This window comes from Cuculus canorus, chromosome 4, assembly GCF_017976375.1.
Source record: "Cuculus canorus isolate bCucCan1 chromosome 4, bCucCan1.pri, whole genome shotgun sequence".
NCBI classification, from domain to species: Eukaryota; Metazoa; Chordata; class Aves; order Cuculiformes; family Cuculidae; genus Cuculus; species Cuculus canorus.
In genome coordinates this window covers 12,336,944-12,357,459 of record NC_071404.1, presented here as the reverse complement: position 1 = coordinate 12,357,459, position 20,516 = coordinate 12,336,944, and the positions used below count along the sequence as shown (strand labels likewise).

At 38.2% G+C, this 20,516-nt stretch overlaps 1 long non-coding RNA gene across 1 annotated transcript; it reads left to right on the top strand.

The window, feature by feature from the left end:
* Positions 1 to 26: 26 nt before the first annotated feature.
* On the top strand, positions 27 to 18,220 carry LOC128852054 (uncharacterized). Its single transcript, XR_008449667.1, has 3 exons — positions 27 to 635; positions 5,569 to 5,640; positions 14,677 to 18,220. It is a non-coding gene; the product is annotated as an uncharacterized LOC128852054 (long non-coding RNA).
* Positions 18,221 to 20,516: the final 2,296 nt, after the last annotated feature.

The following is a 20,516-nucleotide window of genomic DNA, read 5'->3' as shown; positions in this document are numbered from 1 at the left end:
TGTTTATATAACTGATAGAATATTTTCATACAAAAATTGCGGTAAATTGGGAATTCACCCAGAACGTAATCCTTTTTATGTTACTGTGAGGAACACTTTTCACCTTTTTCTTCTGTTGTGTCTTGCTGGACCTGTGAGTAGCATCCTAAGATTTTCTTTCAGGGTGTTGGTGCATTTCCTCCTATAGAAGAACTTAGAGCAGTTTTGTGTAGATATTGCAATGGTTTCATGACTGGGCTTTGCATGTTGTTGAGTAATTCTTAGTGAACACTCTTATTTGGACGTGCTGAGTTCATGAAGTTGGTATTATACCTTATGTTCATATTTATCAGGTAGATATACATATCTGCTTTAGTGCTTATTTATTAGCATCATCTTACGAGCGCTGCTTTATGCCACTTCTATCGGGGTGCTACTACAACACTGCCAGATGAAATCTGCTTAGCAATCGCAATCCAGCTCCTCTCTTCCCTCTACAATTTTATTATAACAAGTTTCTGCAGCTCTAAATAGCTGAGTGTAGCTTTGGATTCCTTTCTGGCAGGAGCATCGTGGCAAACGTTTCTTCAGAGATCAGTGGAACCATCTGTATTACTCGGTGCTTGATAGAAAGCTGTGTATCCAGCCCTTCCCAGGTATGTGCACTGGCTGGGGAGGCTGAGGGCTCTGCCACGCTGGGAAAACACTGTCATTCAAGCTGCAAGTCCCAGTGTCTGACAGCTAGCCAGGCACTGTACACATAATTAGAACAATCTTCTCCTGGAAAGCTTGCCCTGAATTTTGAATACCTTGATGATTACTTCGCTATTGTAGCAATAAGGAATATGTCCTCACTGCTAAATGAAATTATGAGTGGGACATACACAGAGATACAACAGCTGTGAGTCTTTTTGCTTTGGATCGTAAGATTCATGTTAGTAGTTTTTAATCCAGTGAATAAATGCGGAACTGTGCCCTTTTCTTAGGCACAAAATATTGAGAGAGCAGAAGAGGGTTTTCAAGTTGCTTGTCTTTGCCAGTATATCACACTTCTTTTGTTTTCTTTGAATGTGCAGCCTTCCTAAGAAGCAATGCTTTTACTTTGCAACACTTGGATAACTTTACTGGCCTTTGATGCATCGTGAGGAAATCCACCCAGTGCAGGCATTGCTATCCATATCGCTGTTATACTATGGAACAGCGTAGACATAATAATTTTGAGGTTTTTTCTTCTTTCTGTTTTATTTAATGTTGTTTATGTCAGATTGTTCCAGATACTTAAAATCCCGTAGCGAACACATTACCTGTTAGCAATGAACTGATAATACTGTGAACATGAATATTGAATCTTTCCATTGAGCTTAGCCCAGCAGCTTGTATTCTTTCTTGTGTGTGGAATCTGAACAGATAGGGTATGCTTACAAGTGAGAGAAGTCTTCTGTTTTTTGGAAAGCCTAGTGATCAGGTATTTTTGCCCTTTCTTTCACTGTGGTTTTACTGGGATGTGTCATCGTAGATACTGATCTCGCTTCTAACAGTATAGAAATGCAGAGAAGCTTAGTAATGGCCCATGGAAGTACTTCAGTGTGAGGGCAGAATCACTTCAGTCAGAGATTTTCATTTTATGATCTATATTGGTGCTGTGCTGCTTTCCAGCATGGCCAGCAGATGGGGAAAGTGAAAAAGCTGCAGAGGCAGCTCCAGCAGCAGCTGCATATATATCCCCGGTTCAACAAGTCCTGGGGCTGGGGAAAGCGGAGTGGTGGCTGCATTGTATTTCGTTAGACATTGCAGGCAATTAGATCTTGCATTATTCCATTCTTCCATCAAATTCCATACTGTATTTTTCTCTTGAAAACATTACCTGCGTTTACTTCTCCAACACTGTCCTTCTGTATAAACTGCCTAAGTGAAGTAACTGAGGTAAGTATAAGTAAGTGATGTTATTTTGATAATTGCCTTGATTAGTTTAAATAGACTAGATTATTTCAAGTCATTTCTTGGCAATGTAAAATGAAAATTATTATTAAGAACCTGGGTATTTAGGTAATGTTACAGCTTCTTTTATTTTTTCCTCTGAAACATTGCTTTCTTTTCTGAAATTCCCTGTGGTATTCTAGGCCTTGCAGTGGCTGGGGAAAAAAAAAAGGACAGGTTTTGTTAACTATCCTTTTCTGGTAAGTTAAAAGGTCCTGAATTGTCCTAATACATCCTGATAATTATAGAGAGATGTCACAATCTTACCTTTCCAAAGGCTTCTTGGCATCTCTGTACTTGTAGTGGTCAAAACAACAAACCTGGAAAATGCTGCACGATGGTACAAATGAGTGTCTCCTAGGAGTCTTTATGTGAGGAAGTGTCTTTATGGTACAGTTAAGTGTCTTTGTGCATGTTCATTTTTTTTTTTCTTGCTCAGTTAACTTTTGGAAGTAAAATGACCATTGCAATAGGAAAAGATGTTTAAAAATATTTATGAACTTTATGCCCTCAAAAGACTAGTATAAAATTAAGTAGCTAACTACTAAACTCCAGGTGTATCAGTGAAAAAAACAGATGTATTGGCTTGCTTGCAGAAGTTCAGCAAGAAAGGGTGATCAGGAAGATGCTGGCTGAGCACAGTCAAAGTTGTTTTGTTAAAATGTGCCTCAGGCAGGTAATTACTGGTAGCTCAGCTTACGGCATAAGAGAGCTTGTCATCTTGCTCTTTGCCACTAGATATTTAACATCAATTTCCATCTGATACAGAGCTTCCAAAGCTGATTTTTGTGCGTGGTGTCTCAGTCACTGAAACACTCCCTCTGTTTAAACACTGATGCTTTCCTTGGAAAATATTTGTTCCTTGGATTTATATAAGTAGGGAGTTCCTGCAGTTTGTACTACTGTGGTTTGCTTCTTTCTTTGATGATACCATGTCATAATGTATTGCTGTTGAGGCTTTGGAAAGGGTCATAAAGAGGTTAGGAAGGAGTGAAATGGGTGATATTGATGTTGTCTGGCATAAGAACAGCCAACGAAGCAACAGCAGTCCCTCTCCTGGGCAGCTGGAAAAGGAACTTAAATGGACAGCAATTTAGCAAAAGGATGACTTCTGGGTAGAGAGATTCTAACTTTAATATTAAGAAGAAATACTTTAAACCACTATAAATATCACTTGATGGTCATAAAAGAAAGTTCCGGTGCTGATCTATCACGTCACTGTCAACCTGGAGACACATCCATGGAGCCGGACTCCAGTACATCACAGTAGGACAGATTGGTTTGACTTGGATTGACAATCCATCCAATTGTTTGAGGCTAAGAGTGGGGTCCTGCACTTGCGTCACAACAAACTCATGCAGTTCTACAGGCCTGGTAACAAATGTCTGGAAAGCGTCCCCACAGAAAAGGACTGGTTGATAGCTCACTGAATGTCAGCCAGCAGTGTGCCCAGGTGACTGAGAAGGCCAACAGCATCCTGGCTTGAATGGAAAATAGTCTCCCCAGCAAGACTAGGAAAGTGATCGTACGCCTGTACTCTGCACTGGTGAGGCTACACCTTCAGTACTGTTCAATGTTGGGCCCCTCACAGCAAGAAGGACATTGAGGTGCTGCACCTTGTCCAGAGAACTGCAACAAAGCTGGTGAATGGTCTGGAGCGCAAGTCTTATGAGGAGCGGCTGAGGGAACTGGGGTTGTTTAGTCTGGAGAAAAGAAGGCTGAGGGGAGACCTTATCTCTCTCTACAACCATCTAAAAGGCAGTTGTAGTGAGGTGGGTCTTCGTCTCTTCTCCCAAGTAACATAAAATGAGAGGAACTGTTCTCAAATTGTGCCAGGGGAGGTTTAGACTGGGTGTTAGAAAATACTGCTTTACAGAAAGGGCTGTTGAGCATTGGAACAGGCAGCCCAGGGAAGTGGTTGAGTCACCATCCTGGGAGGTATTTAAAAGACAAGGGTGTGGTACTTAGGGACATGCTTTAGTGGTGGACTTGGCAGAGTTAGGTTTATGGTTGGGCTTGATGATCTTAAAGGTCTTTTCCAACCTAAACCATTCTGTGAATCTGCCCCTTGGTCATCACTTTGATGACAGGACAGAGGCACCTCTGCAGCTGGATAGGAAAGCCCACTGCTCCCATGCCTTATTTATAACCAGATTCTGGTGTTATGGAAAAAGCAGAAATCACATCTTTTCTCCTCCAGGTCCATAAAAGCACCTTTATTAAGCCCCTGCACAAGCATGGAATGAGCTTGTTTCTGTTAAATTCTTTGCGATATAGGATCAAGCCATGATGCATGTTCAGGTTCTTTTGAACACCTTTGCTGCTGTTACTCGTCTATCATCTATCATAGCACTCCGCCTCTGCACTTCAGTAGATTATGGGCTTAATTTTGTAAATTCCAGACGTATTTTGTAATTTTGTTGATGGGCAATTGCCTTTGTCTGGAAATACTATTCTTAAATGTGTGCACTTAATGGGAAATGGCTTTTTATATGTGTTTCCACCTCAAATGTTTGTCAATGTTTAATCAGTGATGGAACAGGATCTGGCAGCTACTCACCATTTTGATGAGCAGAGGACTGATGTTTTCCGATGAAAGAAGCAGGTTATGCGCTAGGTAGTTCTTTGAAGTACTTTCCTCTGTAGATCATTGTTAAACCTTCAGTAGGGTCAAGATAAATCTACTGCTCTTTACACAGGAACTAATTCCTGCCACATATTGTGAGACTTTACAGATATCAATGTCTACGTTTGCAGAGAGTAAATGAGGGAATCAGCTGGATGGTCTTTGCAGTGAAACCTATAGATTGTTTCCTCTTCCCACTGGGTGTTGAAGAGAAAGGGACGTAAGATCCCAGTAGAAGATCACAAGCAAAGGTTTTGAAAGAGGATGAAAAGCAGGATTGCACTTATAATTACTGCCTACACTGCACGGTATATGTCTGCATTGAAAATAGACTGTACTTTTTGTTACTGAATATGTCAACTATTTCAGCAATTTCCGCTAGAAAGTGGAAGGTGTGCAGGCAGAGATGAGATCTGTGTGTGCTGCTCAGTTCTTTTCAAGACTTTTTTTTTAGCATAAGTCAAGTAGCTTTGAACAATTCTCCTTTGACCTATTAACTGTCAAAAGCTGTAGTATAGCTGCAATATAGTCTTTCTCCATATGGAAGCATCCTTCATATGAATCCAGGCATATACATACTGAAGTACTTACACATTAAATGACACGTTTACAATGAGACAGGGAAATATATCATGAACAATTCAGTTGCCTAGACATGAAGTACCATTTGAGATACTGTCTCATCTCATCTCTTGGTATATCACCAGGTCTCCGGCTACTGACCCAGCAGCCTCCATTAGGTCCTTTGTCATGGCTTTGTATCTCCTGTCTTAAGATATCTCAAATGGCACAAAATACTTACGTTTAGATCAATTAATTAAGTCCACGTAGATGAAAATAGCACAAAGTTTGTTCCTAGCTTCTTGAAACGTAACCTCTGGAGACAGGATGCATTAAAAGTCCTTCTGCACAAGCTGCTAGTCTTAGGAATCCTAATCTGTAATTTTTGGATGTTGGAATAAAGTTTATGTTTATTACATTTTCAGACTGTGCCACATGGGAAGTACTGTGAACTCTTTGGAATGAACAGTGGTAATTAAGTGCTTAAAATGGAGAAGGTAAGAGTTTTTAATGTGAATTTTGACAACTGTATTAATAACAAGAATGAATAATTAAAGATACAGATGAGCAAAAATGGATAAACCACTTCAGTTTTTCATGAAATTATTAGAATCACTGCTTGTGTGAAGACTTCAGGTCAGAAGCGGGATTAGTGGATGTTCAGTACTAAAAACATGTTATGTTTACTAAATCTCAAAGGCTTTGATTTTGAGCTGCAGTATAGCAAGTCCCAAGGTGACTCTATAGCCAGCAGTATGCCAGTATTGTCCTACTTGTTACATTCCTTGAGTGATATTATTCTGTTGCAGAACTGAGTTTGTAGCTAGAAAGGAGAGTCACCGGCTGGCAGGAGGCAGTTCCTGGAGGAAGAATAAAAGGGAGAGAAACAATTATAATTAAAAATTATCTTGATTAATTGCATAATTTATTTGAAATCAGAGAGATGAAATCCAGTAAGTTCAAGTGTTTAAATACATGGGGAGAGGTGTATGTTTGTAGGCAAGGAGAGGGCAAATATTATAACAAATCACAAACTGAACAGGGATCAATGGTGTTTGCTGTAAAAGCGGGATAAATCTAATTCTGGGGATGGTGAACAGGAATGTAATGCATAAGAAGTGGAAGGAGAGACCATAGGTGAAGTGGAAGGTCTGGATCTGTAGACTGTGACTTAAGAAACATGTAAATACATTAAAGGAGGCTGCAGGAGATCCATAAAAGAATATTAGATATTTAAAGATGAAAGAGCATGATCTTCAGGTGATATAAATCACTTCAGACTCAGTAACTCCCAAAGAACTAAGCTGATTCATACCAGCTGAAGAGCTGATTAAAATAGTTATTCTTTAAATTTTCTTTCTAATATAACCTTAAGAGTGGCAATTTGCATTAACTTCTCAGCGCCATCAAGTTTTCCCCAAGGCTTACAGGAAAAGAATTATTCGAGTGTCATAATTTAACTCTCTCTATTTTTTCTTCCATTTTTATTTTAAATTGAGCTATAGATTTTTGTTGCAGTTTCTATTTTAGCACTATTTAAAAATGATCACAGTTAAAATGGAAAAAAGGAAGTGCTTTTTAAATACAAGACACAATTAACCTCTGAGCCCTACTATCTCTTGAAATCATTGCAGCCAGAATCTTAATAGGATCAAAGAAGGGTAATAGGTAATGAGAAAATCTCCTGACATATTAGAGGAGATTAAAATTAAAAAGACTTTAGGAAAAAAAAAAGGACATAAATCTACATGCTCCAGGACATAAGACAGCATTTATAGGTCTGAACAGAGGAAGCTGGTTTCTTAAAGAGCATGTTGTCCTATGGTTGCCCTTAATGGGTTTGTCTTACTTTGAAACATCTCCTATTCCCACTTGTAAGAGGAAGGGTACTGAAGCAGATGGACGTAGGTCTCAATGAATCTGGCAATCATACTTTTTCCTAATTTGAATTCCATGCAAAATTCTGTGCTCCTGCAACTAACCTCTTAGTGATGTGTAAAGGTGACCTGAAAGAGCTATTTGAAAAAAACGGCAAAGGCAAGGTTCTTTTTGTCTGTATATTCATTCATGTCCGTCTGCATATTTATATCATATTCATCCTTACCACCACATTGTTTCAACATCTTTTATGTAGATATGTGTTTAATATTTACCCTAATGTTGCTGGAGGTTGGATCAGTGGAATGAAGAAAGGTGTCTCCAAGGGTTGACTTAGCAAAAGGTGGACAGCAGTAAAGAAACACAACAAAGGAAGAATGCAAAAGCATTGCTTGGGTACATAAGGAAAAAGTTAGAAATGACAAAGCCCAGCTGCAGCTGTAACTGGCAGGGCACATTAAAGATGGTAAGAATGGATTCTAGAAGGTGCTAGCTTCCAAAGGAAGTTTAGGAAAAATTGTGCTTGTTCATGAACAAGGGCCTAGTGATAGACAATAGTGGAAGAAAACTGAAATTCTCAAGTCCTTTTTTAACTCGCTGTTCACAGGCAAACTTGCTTCCCAAAGTCTGCATGTATTTCTGCTCTTTGGGAAGGAAGTGGCAGACAGCAAAGGGGAGCAACGGATTAAAGACTAGTCAGAAGTGCTGGATTTCTTAAAATCCACAGTGGTGGCTGGGATTCGCCTGAGGGTGCTGATCCGGTGACTGTGAGGCTACTGTCTGTTATTTCTCAAAACTCATGGCAGTCAGGGAAGCAAGATTGGGTACCCTCACCCTGTGTTCGTGATGGATAGCTTTCTCAGCAAAGGTTCGCAGTAGTCTGCTTGCGTGGATCATGAACTGAGCTGATTTAATACCATGATTAATTTTTCATGGTTCTTTTCTTCCCCCAAGCCTACGTACTGCTCTTTGGATTTGCCAGTGACTCATTCCTAATAGCCTAATGCTGTTGGAGCTATATTCTAGTGATGAGATATGTGAGCTCTGCTTGATTTCTAACATCGGACAGGCCCAATAAATGTTATCTGTTGGAGGGGACACTGGATTTTCACGCTTTAAGGATGATAATCCTTAGATCTTTCCTTAGAATAAAAGAATTACTGTAACAGTTCAGTAGCACAAAATGGGGCACTGATAAGAGATTTTACTCATGCACTTTTACACATGCAAGTTAAACATCATGTGATGTGCTCCTGATGTAATTTGGGCCTTATGGAAACAAGAAGTGGTTAACTGAGTTCGATTATTAAGTTGAACTAATAGAACCTATACACATTTTCATTGCTCCTTTCATGCTTACCTTGAAGGCCTTTTCCAAGCTACTTGACAGCATCACAAATTCTTTTTGCAGCATCTTCCAACTATTTAGGAATATGTTAATGCTTCTTCTGGGTTGTGTGAAAATCGTCTCTGACAAAACCTTGATTTGGGGAATTGCATCTTTTCCTGTGAGACTGAGCCAAAGCAACTTGCCTGCAATGATTTATACTACTAGAAGATCTGGGCTAATATGTCTTTTTCTAGCATACACAGGGCAGAGGCTGTGTGTCCTTCATGCTGTGGTCTGACTTTTATGATTGCTTAATGCTCTTTGCAAAAAAAATACCCCAAACCAAAGAAAAGAATGAACTAAGCTGAAGAAAGTGAACCTTCTGTTTAAATTTCAAGTGTTACTTTAAAGGTTTTAATACTTCATAAATGTCACAGTTTTACTTTTTTGTAGTCCTTAGCTCAATGGGAAAAGTCTTCAGATGTTAATGAGCTTCAAGCTGGATCCCTGTTATTTTTGATTGCAAATTCATTAATCTATAGCAGATTGATAGAACTATGGGCAGTAAAAGGTCTATGACATTTTTCCAAAGATGTATTCTGTCTTGATTTGAAGGTCTTAGTGCTTAATCACACTTGTGGTTGAAACAGAGTCTTGTTTTCGATTTGAATTTGTTCAACTTGACCTGTCTACCATTGCTTCTTGGTTTACCTCTGCTTGATTAAAAATCCGACTCTGATTCAGCGTCCCTGTAGGTTTCTTCTTGAGGAGGCAGGCTGTGTAAGCTTTTAATTCTTTCATGTTTGTATTTCTTCAGTTTTGTGTCATGATTTTCCAAATGTGGACACCAGAATTGGAAGCAGCTTTTACATTTCAGTGCTTTCAATAAATGTTCTAAACTCAAATCTTACTTTTCCACGGTTCATATACTGAAGGAACATATTAGCCTTTCTGGTGTCTTTTGACCAGTCAGAGACTAATGATAAAATAACTCTTTTTATCATTCATTTGTCCATTTTAGCTCTAGGTTCATTTTAAATCATCGATTTGGCAGTACACCTCCATTCTGTAGGTATGATTTGCATTTCTGTTTCTGGATGTGTAATGTGAATGTGATTTTATTAGAATATTTTGTAGATCTGATTGTCTCATATGCTGAATTACTTCAGATCATTCTATATAACTGTTCCATCTTTGCTCTTTTTTCTGCCTGTTTTTGTCATCTGTAATTGTTTTAAGACTGCATTAGCCTTGTTTCAAAATCATTTATGGAAATGCTATATATACTGAAGTCCATGGACAACCCTGAGGAATGATATTAAAATTACTTGGGTTACAAGGTGTTGTCTCTTTGGTAACTATTTCTAGAGATTTGTGGGCCATTTTTTAATTCACATAATGTGTGCTTTATTAGTAATGCATGTTAATTTTTAGATCAGATTATCATATGTCTATGCATAAATCAAATGCCTTATAAAGTCTAAATATATCTTCACAGTTCTCTTTTTTAAAGAAAATTTTGACCTCATCAAGTAATTAAATAAGATTTGATCAATAAGATCTGCTTTCAGTAAAATCATCATCACTGGCTGTAATTATATTCAAGCACTTAGTTTTTAATTGATGAACTGGTACAGGATTTAATTGAGAATTTGCTCAAATTAGATTAATTGGCTTGTAGTCATGCTAACTGTCCTACTTGCCTTTCTTGAAGGTTTGTACACCAATTGTTAAAGGTGTAGAGCAGAGGCAGATATCTCCTCAGGTAGCTGTAGCACGTCATTGATGTATAAGGAAAATTTTGAACATATCATCAAAATATTTTATTGTTGAAAATGGCTAATTCACATAAATTATTTTTGTCATATAAGACCTTTTTATTTTAATAATGTTTTTAATGGAAGAAAAAATGAAACTACTTGTAGTACTTTGCCTTGTGTTATTAAAGAACATTAAAAATTGTTTACAGCTAATCACTGGTAAAAGCAGGATGACAAAGCATGAAGGAGGAGGAAAGTATAATTAATATTTTTTTCCATGTTTTCATGCCCCTTCAAAGTCAAGTGAACCTGCATATAATTGAAATTCAGAACATGTGTCCTTGTTTCACAGATAGACTGAGCATCTGGTAAGAACGGTAACCTCAGTTCTTTGTATTGCCAGAAAGTAAAACTGAATCTGCTTTAACCAGACAGGGACAGTGAAAATCAACAGTTTAAGAGTGAAAATCAAAGAGACAGCAGGGAGAGATTAAGATCTGAGCCCTTCCGAGGCATCATCAGAGGTGGGTGAGAGGCAGCCTGGAACTGAGGAGGAATGGGCAGTTCCCAGAGACAACGAGATTAGAGCTGCAGCTGTCGCACAGGTGGAGGAGGAATTATCTAAGCCAAGAGATTTGATGCTTTGTCAAGGAAAAATGAGCACCAAGGGGAAATTTCAAAAATAAAGAAAATACTAGGAATGGCAAAGGAACAGCATGGCAGAAGCGTGTGCTAGTGAGATGAACAGGGCACTCTTGCAGATCTGGGAAGGGAAAATGCAGCTATAGATAGAGTATGAAACCATAGGCTTCATTTGATGCTAACACAGAATTCTGGCTAAAACTTTTTATGGAGGCTTCCCAGCGGGAAGGTGACCAACCAAAATCAGGCTGCCTGTGTCCACCAGAACAAGAAGAATGCTGTGATGGTGGTGGACTGTGTACTTTGAATACCAGGATATGGGCACACATATGAAGCTGTCGTGCTGGCATCAGAAAATGGTGATGTCAAAGACAAACAACCTGTAGCAGCCCAAACCTAAGAGGGACCTGCAGCAGAGGAGAAGGAATGGTCAAAGTCTGCACTATGGAATAGCACTGTAGATCTTACTTTATTTTCTGTGTTGCTAAATAATCTCTAGCAACAGACAGACATGTTTCTGTAAGCCAATAATTATGATGTTTGTTTTCTCATTAGTGATGCAGGACCAAAGATTTTGAAGTATGTTGATACTTAGTTCTCTTGTAAATTGAGGGGCTTATTAAGGGGTTTGGCAGTCTAGACACCACTAAAAATCTGTTCTTTTAGTTAAAATTAATTGAAGTGGACAAGCCTGTTTCTGTTTACTTCAGTGAACCTTGAAGTGGGACTAAGTGCATCTGCTTGATTATCTCTTTCAGCAACTTTAGCATGCAGGGTTTTTTTTAAAAAATCAAATCAGAAAACCAGTATTGTAGTCTATTCAGTCCTCAAGGTAATTTGATGATAGATAACACCAGTGTTTCAGAACTGACATGTACCTACTCTTCCTTCAAAGAGAAGAATCTATGTCAGCTCCACGAAGTTGCTAGGACAACGTGAGGGAACTTACAAATTCTTGTTGAGGAACAGCACTTTTCTTGCTGCTGCATTGATTACACTACTGTATCGCAGTTCAGGAGAAAAGTGCCAATTAAGCTATGACACTTCTCTGGAGAATTGCCATTTTATTTAGAAACAGCGTGAAGTTGGAGGCACATAATCCAAATGAAATGGAGACCCTTATCACACAGTGCTATCAATTATACTTTAGATATAGAGATTTTTCCATCAGTATGCAATTTAGGAATTAATGTAGCATCTCTGTTAGAAGCAATAGAAGAAGTTCTGGCAACACAAAGTTTAGTTTTAAACAGAGCACAGTTACCTAAACTGTATGCTTATGCAGGGAAACGTAGGATGAGATCCTACTACTGGGGTACTTGAAAAACTTATTTGAAATTCTTGGTCTCCCATCATAAAGTGTCAGTGCGTCAAAACTATGAGTTATTCTTCAAAACCAACCTTATCCAACTGGAAAAACATATACAAATTTTCGTGATGTATCAAAAAAACCTTTGCTTCACTTGATTTCTGAAATCAGCTCCTTGATTCTCCCCCCCCAAAAAAAAGAATGATTCATTTCACTTAGGACATCTTTACAATAATGTTTTGGATACACCAAATGTGAAATATTCTGAATGTCTCAAGAGAGGTTTCAGGTGATATTTGCAGAAAATGTATAGATTGTCAACTTTCTGCCCAATGTGGAAAGGAGGAAAAAATCCTAAGGGTGGGTAAACCCACTTCTTGGACAACCTTGACCCTCTAAGTCTTTAGGCAGTCCAGTCTGGGCTAAGGAATAATGCTCTCTGACTGCTGAAGATCATCCCTAAGGTACACACAGGTGGTGCTCTATAATACACTTAATTGGAGGTTGTATATGCACCTGTTTGCTCTCTTTGGGGAGCAGCATGGCAAAAGAAGCAATCTGCAGAACTGTGGTGACAGTAGGGGGGTGTTCTAAATTTATCGCTGGGCTAGGCTGGCAGATACCCCCCTCTTCACAGGAAGCCAGGAGAAAGCAGGGAAGGATGTGCATTTAGGTGATTCCAGATCTAACCTTCTAAAACTTGAAGCATTAAAGCAATTAAACTCGCTTCTATCCTATTTGAGCACATTTGAAATAGCTGTGAAAATAATTAACACTTTTTTTGACCTGAAGCATTGATAATCTGATACTTAGAAAGGGCATCAAGTAGAGGACATGAGAAGCAGTATCAGAGTCAGAACAAGCTATTTTTTCTCAGTATCTTGCTCTATTTTCTTTACTCTGCTTATTATGTAATACTGAGTATGTTGTAAAGGCTATCATGGTATCCATGTGCACTATTACTTTTTCAATATTTGATCTTATTTAAGTGCTGGCATATGATATTGTATCTAGAATTACGTCAGTGCTAATTGTGTTGAGGGACATGATAAGATGTCACAAATATCTGGAAAGGTCAAATACACCCACGAACTGTGAATATCAGTACAGCTCTGTGAACAGATTCTAGTTACATTTCTGGACTATTTCATTGCAAAATGAGCCTAGTTGCTGTATTACATTTACCCAGTTAACAGCAGGAGAAAAAATCCAGCACTATGCAAATATAATTCTGCAGCTAGTGTAGTCCTGTGGAAACAGATGTAAAGTAATCTTTGTCTTTAATTTACTTTGAGACAAAATTTATTTTGTGTCAAAAATTTCTAATGTCTTCAACTGGTGTTATGAAGTTAGATAACGATACAAATATACATAAATAACAAACTTAATGGATCATAGAATCATGCAATGGTTTGGGTTGGAAGCGACTTTAAAAATCATCTAATTCCAACCCCCCTGCTACGGGCAGGGACACCTCCCACTGGATCAGGCTGCCCGAGGCTCCATCCAACCTGACCTTGAACACCTGCGGGGATGGGGCAGCCACAGCTTCCCTGGGCAACCTGTGCCAGTGCCTCACCACTCTCATCGTGAAGAATTTCTTTCTAATGTCTAATCTAAATCTTCCCCCTTCCAACTTAAATCAATTAAATCGGAAATCTGAAATAATATTTAAGGATCGCGTGTAAAGTTTCATAGAGATATTTGAAATTAGTTTTGGTTTGTGCTCTTAGTTGTGCTTTACTTATTTGAGCTTTACCTATTTGTGACACAAGACAGAGGCCTTTCAGTCCAAATAAATAAGATTTGCACTGTTTAGTTTGGCATTTGAAAATTAAAGGCTTAGAATTAAAAATCAGCTACTATAAATGACATTGGATTCACCAAGTAAATGTGCTTTCAATATTTAGAAATTTTCTGCCCTTAAATTCTTTGAACACTTGTGCTGATAAATTTAGTTAATTATTCCTTAGATGCTTTGGATATTCTTATGCAATCATTCCAATAGGTGATTAATATATGACCCCAGAATTTCAGTGGATGTTAGCAAAGATGTGCTAGGTTGGGTTTATCCTTGGCTTAAACCCACTGAATCAGATCTTACCAGGTAAGAAATGGGCTTGTGTAATCTACCCGATCGTGGTGTTCCTATGAACAATTTATGTACATCCCATATTCCTCTGCAGTGATAGTTTTGGTCACGGATGTATTGCAAATAAATTAATTTTTTTCACCAAAAGCTATTCTTTTATGTGTTTCTCTTCAAAAATGTGTATTTCTATCCTTCAGTTTTTACGAATAAAAAGGAAACCTGCAACATTAATGATATCTGCAGATAATAAGGAATTTGAAAGAGTGTTGAAAGAGGAGAAATACATCAAACAGGAAAATGAAAGCAATTCAGAATACCTGCAGAAGATGGGCAAAAGTTGATTCCACGTGGTCCAATGCAGGAGGAAAAATAAATAATCCAAACAACATAAAACTCAGGAGTAGGGAGAAATTTTACACTGAACACAGAATGGCAGAATAAAAGTTTAGTTATTTCATGATTAGATTTCTGAAATGATTTTCATAATACATTCTGCTGTAACACCATGGCATTATTTTATAGGTTTTACAGTTGTGAAGCTGGCACACGTATAGATGTATTCTTCAGAGAGCAGAGCATTCTCAAGAGAAGCAATTTTCTGGCTTAAACCTGACAAGCTGTTCCAAGAGGCATTCATCAAATGAAGCCCTGGTACTTATGCCAGACTGAAGCATGTAGAGGTCCTCTCCAGCCCATCAGGAAAAGAAGTCACGATACCTTAGTCCTGATATGAATTTTAACCATAAAACTGTTCAGGCTCTCTAAAAAAAAACCAATGCAGTAGACAGTGAATTACGGGAAGAAAGGTCTTTTTTTATGTTTCCGATGGTAAGACACGAGACTATTTAACCTTTTGATAAGATTGGCCTTGATTTTCTGTGACTTTGGACTAAAAAAATTTCTTTTTTCAATTCTGGATATCACAAGACCAGACCCAGGCAGACTGTTTTCCAGTAACTAAAGGAAAAAAAAGTCAGGAATTTGCAGTAAAAATGAAAAACAATTATGCTAAGAATATTTTGTGATACTTAGCAACTAAACAAAAGGTACAGTTTTCAAATCCAACATCTTCTTTCATAAGCCTGATGGAACGGTGGTTTATATACGTCTAATAAAATTGTATCACTATTCTTATTCAGTTTCATTATAAGTTTTGCCATGGATTTCATGGTAGCCAAGATTTCAGCTGCATAATTAGGAAAAAGCGTTTACCTGAGAAAGGAGCACCACCTTTTTGGCTAGAGCACTTTTTGGGTACATAGGTAACCTGACCTGTAATGACCCATTTGAAGCAAGAAGGTCAACCAAAATCTGCTTTATTTTGGGAGTGGGGTGGCTAAGCCATCTTTCTACAGGTATTCTTTCTCTTAGTCTTTCTTCCTCTCAGTCTTTCTTCTTAGCATTTTTCCACTTTATATTAAAAATGTACTATTGCTTTTCTATGTGTTTTACCTCTGAGCAATTACAGAGGAGATATCTGCTGTTCTTCTCCCCGCCCCAAACCTTAATTTGATTTGCTCTGTTTTAAATCTATTTGTAAAAAAAGAGTGTTTAAAACTTTTTAAAGAAAGAAAAAAGGCATCTCACTGCCAATTAATTTTCATTCCCACTTTCATCTTCTTGCTGCGACCATTTCGTCACTGCAGAAGGATAGGATCTAATCCTATACTCCAGACACGCAATGCCCTCCCTTTCCTTTCCCTACGGCGTTTACTTAGAGAGGAATGAGGGCATCGAGCTAAGCTTCAGCTCATAGTTTAGGACTAAATTATCAGAAAGAAATCCTTACAGTGATATGCAGAACCATTTGTGAAAAAAGGGGCCTTTTTGTGCCCTCAGGCATTGCTTAGGAACACAAATTGCACTATCCTAGAAATATCCCAGAGCTGCCCGTAGCGTATCTCCCTTCCCCAGAAGCTGTTCCCTCACCTTCAGAAACTTTCCTCAGCAGGGAGAGTCCTGGGCAATGCTTCTGCAAACACTGCCTACGTTTTGCAAGGAGGGTAGTTATTGTCTGTTTGCTTTTTCTGTCATCATTTCAAAAACTTATGTTCTTTTAAAGAAAGGCAAAGGAACAGGATAAAAAAATTTCTCCAGATGGCAACCTCACAGATGAGAAGGTGCTTCTTTTTCTCACTCTGTGATTTGTTGAAAGCTTCCTACTCTTTTGCTGTTTTAATTTCATCTCGTTGGCATGTTCCCAGTGAACCTGTTTTCCCCATATGTGAATATTCCTTTTTTTTTCTAAACCAAGGTAACACCATTGGCAAATGTCCCTGAATGTAAAGGGCAGGTTTCTTTTCCTGTCATTATCAATAATACTTGTTTTATCTCTTAAACACATTTTTATGTGCATTGCCTCAAAAGGCTAACAGGAAAGCATTGTGTTATTTGACCTTATGTTCTTGTGCGTAAATAGTTGCTAATCAAGGATCTTTCCTTGCATCTTGGGCAAATAGTAACTGTAGTTCACATCTCTTGTTTCTCCAAAGCTTTGAGATAATAGGTACATTCTCAGACTCCTGAAGTGATTTTTTCACCTGTTTTTGTGCATAACTGGGTTACTGCCAGATAATGGGTGTGTGTGGCAGTGTACAGTCTGCTTATTTATACCAATAAAGAGGAAAAGAATTAAAATTTATCCCATTGTACGTATAATGAAGGAAGGCAAAGGGAAAGTAAGGACTATTTTGCCACAGATATTTATCGTTTGCAAGACTGAACTTCTAGATCACCTATTGTCTAGTAAAGACAGTCTGGTACAGTGTAAAATACCTGAGGAATGACAGACTGGCTGTGCCTGTTCTAGTAGAGAAGTGTGCCAGGGCCTGGCTTGTGGCTTTGATGGCAAATGAGATGACTTTTTGCCTGTGGCTTTTTCCCCTCCTCATCTATTTCCTAACCTGGATGTTTTCTGGGAGATTAGTAGTGGTCATAATCCAACTCTGTACTAGAGGAGCTAACAATTTAGCAATATGGACAGTCATGGCAACCTTGGTCTATCTTTAAATTATAATTTACTACTAAAGGTGTAGCCTCGAAACCTATTGAATTAACTTAGAGCAATGGAGTGCTGTTTAAAAGCACTTGGGTCCAGGCAGAAACCAATCAATACATTCTCATTTTAGCTTGGCCAAATCCTGCTTAAGTTTTCCTGCTTAAGTCTTGGTTTCCCTTCCATGGGAAAAGGAAAGGCTTCTTTGAATAGCTATTAACCCTCCACTGGGAGAACTTCCCAGTAGTAAGCCTGGGTCCTGTTTCTTCCTGGACTGATTGATATGAAAGAAAGATTTGAACCCACATCTGCTTCCACTTTGAAGAGTTCTTTGTCTGAAAGAACATGTGTTGGAACCATTCTAGTTTGTATTAAACAATTATCCACTGAACCAGAGAAAGTGAGAGAGTAAGAGAACAGTTGGATATGTTCGTCTAATTGGAAACAGAGGGGTGAATCTACTCAGTTGTGTCTGCAGCTGAGACATGATGACTCGTCCTGTGCTTGTTTGTAGTCATTTGCAATGCATAGCAAATCAATAATAAAGCTGATTTGTGCTCCTTTTTCTGATGAAGTGCCCTCCTAAAAGATGTGAATTTCACAGCTTACAATTAGTTGATTGTGTGCCTGATTGTCTACATGAATGTTTGTGTCTTTTTCAATAGAAATGGATGGGGGAAATTGAACTGATACTGAAACTGCATCCTCATTGATAGCAGTGACTTGTGATTTGGAGTTTATTTTGCTGGGTCACTGTGCACGTTTGTCTAAATTCTCAGCTGGTGAAATACATGTGTATGTTATCATAGGTAAATAACCATGAAATAAAATTTCCTACTTAACTTCATGCCTCTGCATGTTAACCAACACTTCCAAGAAGATTCTGTCTTTGATTTCATTTAAAAAACTGTTGTAGATGGTTAATGTGCAGAGAATAGAGAGGTCGAGAGGTATGTTTTCTTCTTCTCTTATTGAATGTTAGACACATAAAGACTGTAAAGTAATTAACATATTGATTTATAGTAAATATAAATTAACCTCATAATTCCCTAAATGAAATGTAGACCAAAGCTTGGGGAATAAAAGCTTGATGATAGTACTAGAAAAGTATTCATCTTCTCAATGGATATAAATTTTATGGTCAAGGAATGGGAGTGAGAAGGAGGGTTATACATCAAACACTGACATTCTCTTTCATCTAACAGGCTTCATCTTTCTAGCTTTCAACATCAAGAGCTAAAGACAGATCCTAGTGACTGCGATTAAGATATACCCTCTTACATCAGGGCTGAAAGTTGTGCCTGCTTGTTTGAAGGGAATAATAAAAACCACATAACTGTATTTTACTTGGCTAGAGCTCTCATTACATTAACCAACATACTATGGAGAAAAGTTATGGAGTAATGAAATTTTATTTGAGGGCTTTTAAACATAAAATGATTGTATATTACTGAAAATTTATGGGTCATATATTCAACTACTGTAGTGATATTCTGGCAAGATCAAACATTAAGCTAGTGGACTAGGGACTTAAATTTATTTTCTTTTTAAAGGGCAAAAGAAATCAATAGGAAATAGTGTTGTTCTCAGGGCTGTAGTCAGCATGACCTCTGTCTGTTGTGGATTATTCTGTTCAACTATAAAAGAATCATGAGGCTAGCTATGTTCTGAGGCTACAGGAAATCTATTTGCTTCACTGGAATAAAGAAGGAGCAGTTATTACTTTTACCAGTGTAAAAACCCTTTTTGTTAATTAAAATCAGACTTAAAAGGGCCTATACCTGGAAAATTAGGCTATAAAGTCTATTCTCTGAATACTAAAATATTTAAAATATCTCGTTCACAGCTGCAGTTAGGATAGGATTCAGTTGGCGATAAAAAATGCTCAGCTTTGTTCAGTGGTGATTTCCAGGACCTAATTGTGTATTGGCAAGATATAAGTCTGAGAACTTAACAGTGTTAATTAGTAGATCTTTTGATCAGAATTTAAGATAATCAGATACAAACTGAGTATCAGAGTAAAGAACTGTCTAGCTCAGACTGTGGTCCTAAAGGATGCTTGGGGAAGGAAAGCATTAAACAAAGCAGGTGTTCCCTGTTCCATTTAGTGCACTTCCTCACCTATCCCAAAGCCATGGATTTCTAGCAGCTGTTAGTAGATTCATCCACTAACTGTAGTAGATATGGAGCTCATGGAGATTACAGATCCCTTTATGTGGATTTAAATCTAAAACCATCACAGTCGTCACTTCCCTTTCTCTTCCTTCAAGGAAAGATGCTGTATTTTCTTTTCCTGCTTCACTCTCTCAACACCCACCACCTTCTTCATTAGATATACAGGTGAAGCGATTGGAATGGCTTTGGTTTATGTGTTCCTACTTCCTTCTGCCAAAAAGTTCACTGTTCAATGAACTACGTCCCAGTTTGGGTTTAATTTGAATATCGCCCATGACAGCATTCTCACAATATGTGCTCCTGTCCCTAGTGATGAGGAGTTGGTGTGTCTATGACGGTGATTCTTCAGAATTATTCGGGTACAGAACATCCACGTATCTGAACTGCTGAGGTGTGATAGAAAGAAAACATGAGAGGGAATTTGTGTTGTGGGTTTTGTAAAGTGGCAATTCTGAGGCCACAAAAAAATAAAATTATCTATGGTACAGCACTCAAAGTCTTAAGCTTTAGGGTACACCTTGTGACTATCCATTCTGAAAACTGTTATGTACCTCAGAGAGTCAAAAAAGTGAATCTGCCTGAGTGCATGCGGCCGCATAAATCTCTGCCCTCAGAGACAAAGCTGTGGTCCAAGCTGGAGCCATATATCTAAAATGGGGGAAGTGCTCTTCCTGTCCTATTTCTTTGCCTGATACACTTCAGTGAAGTTAAATACAGCTTCATAGCCAAAAAAAATAAATTTTTGGCTAGTGTGAATAAGGATGTATGGAAAAAAAAAATATTTTGATGTGTCTACCAAGTCTCATATACACTCTTCTGAAAATTGAATTTACTTAAATGTCAAAGCCAATTTACATGGGATCAGGACCTCTGCATTTTGATGGAAGTTCATGTCAGGACAAACCTACTTTCCAAATATTGTTACAAACTTAATACGAAGGTTCAAGTTGATTCCCCTTCTCCTGGACTCATGCTGATTTGACTGGATAGGACCTGGTGACTGCTCTCTAAGTAATCCCAGGCAGTCTTTCCTAGCAGTGGAGCTCTTTGAAAATGTCACAGACAGTCATGATATTTGAAATTGCTGGCACTATTAAACACGTGGCGTTTAATAAGGAGCATTATAGAACACCAATAAATGGCTTCTGTGTGGTTTGAGACCTGGCTGTACCAGAGACAAAATATTTAGCAC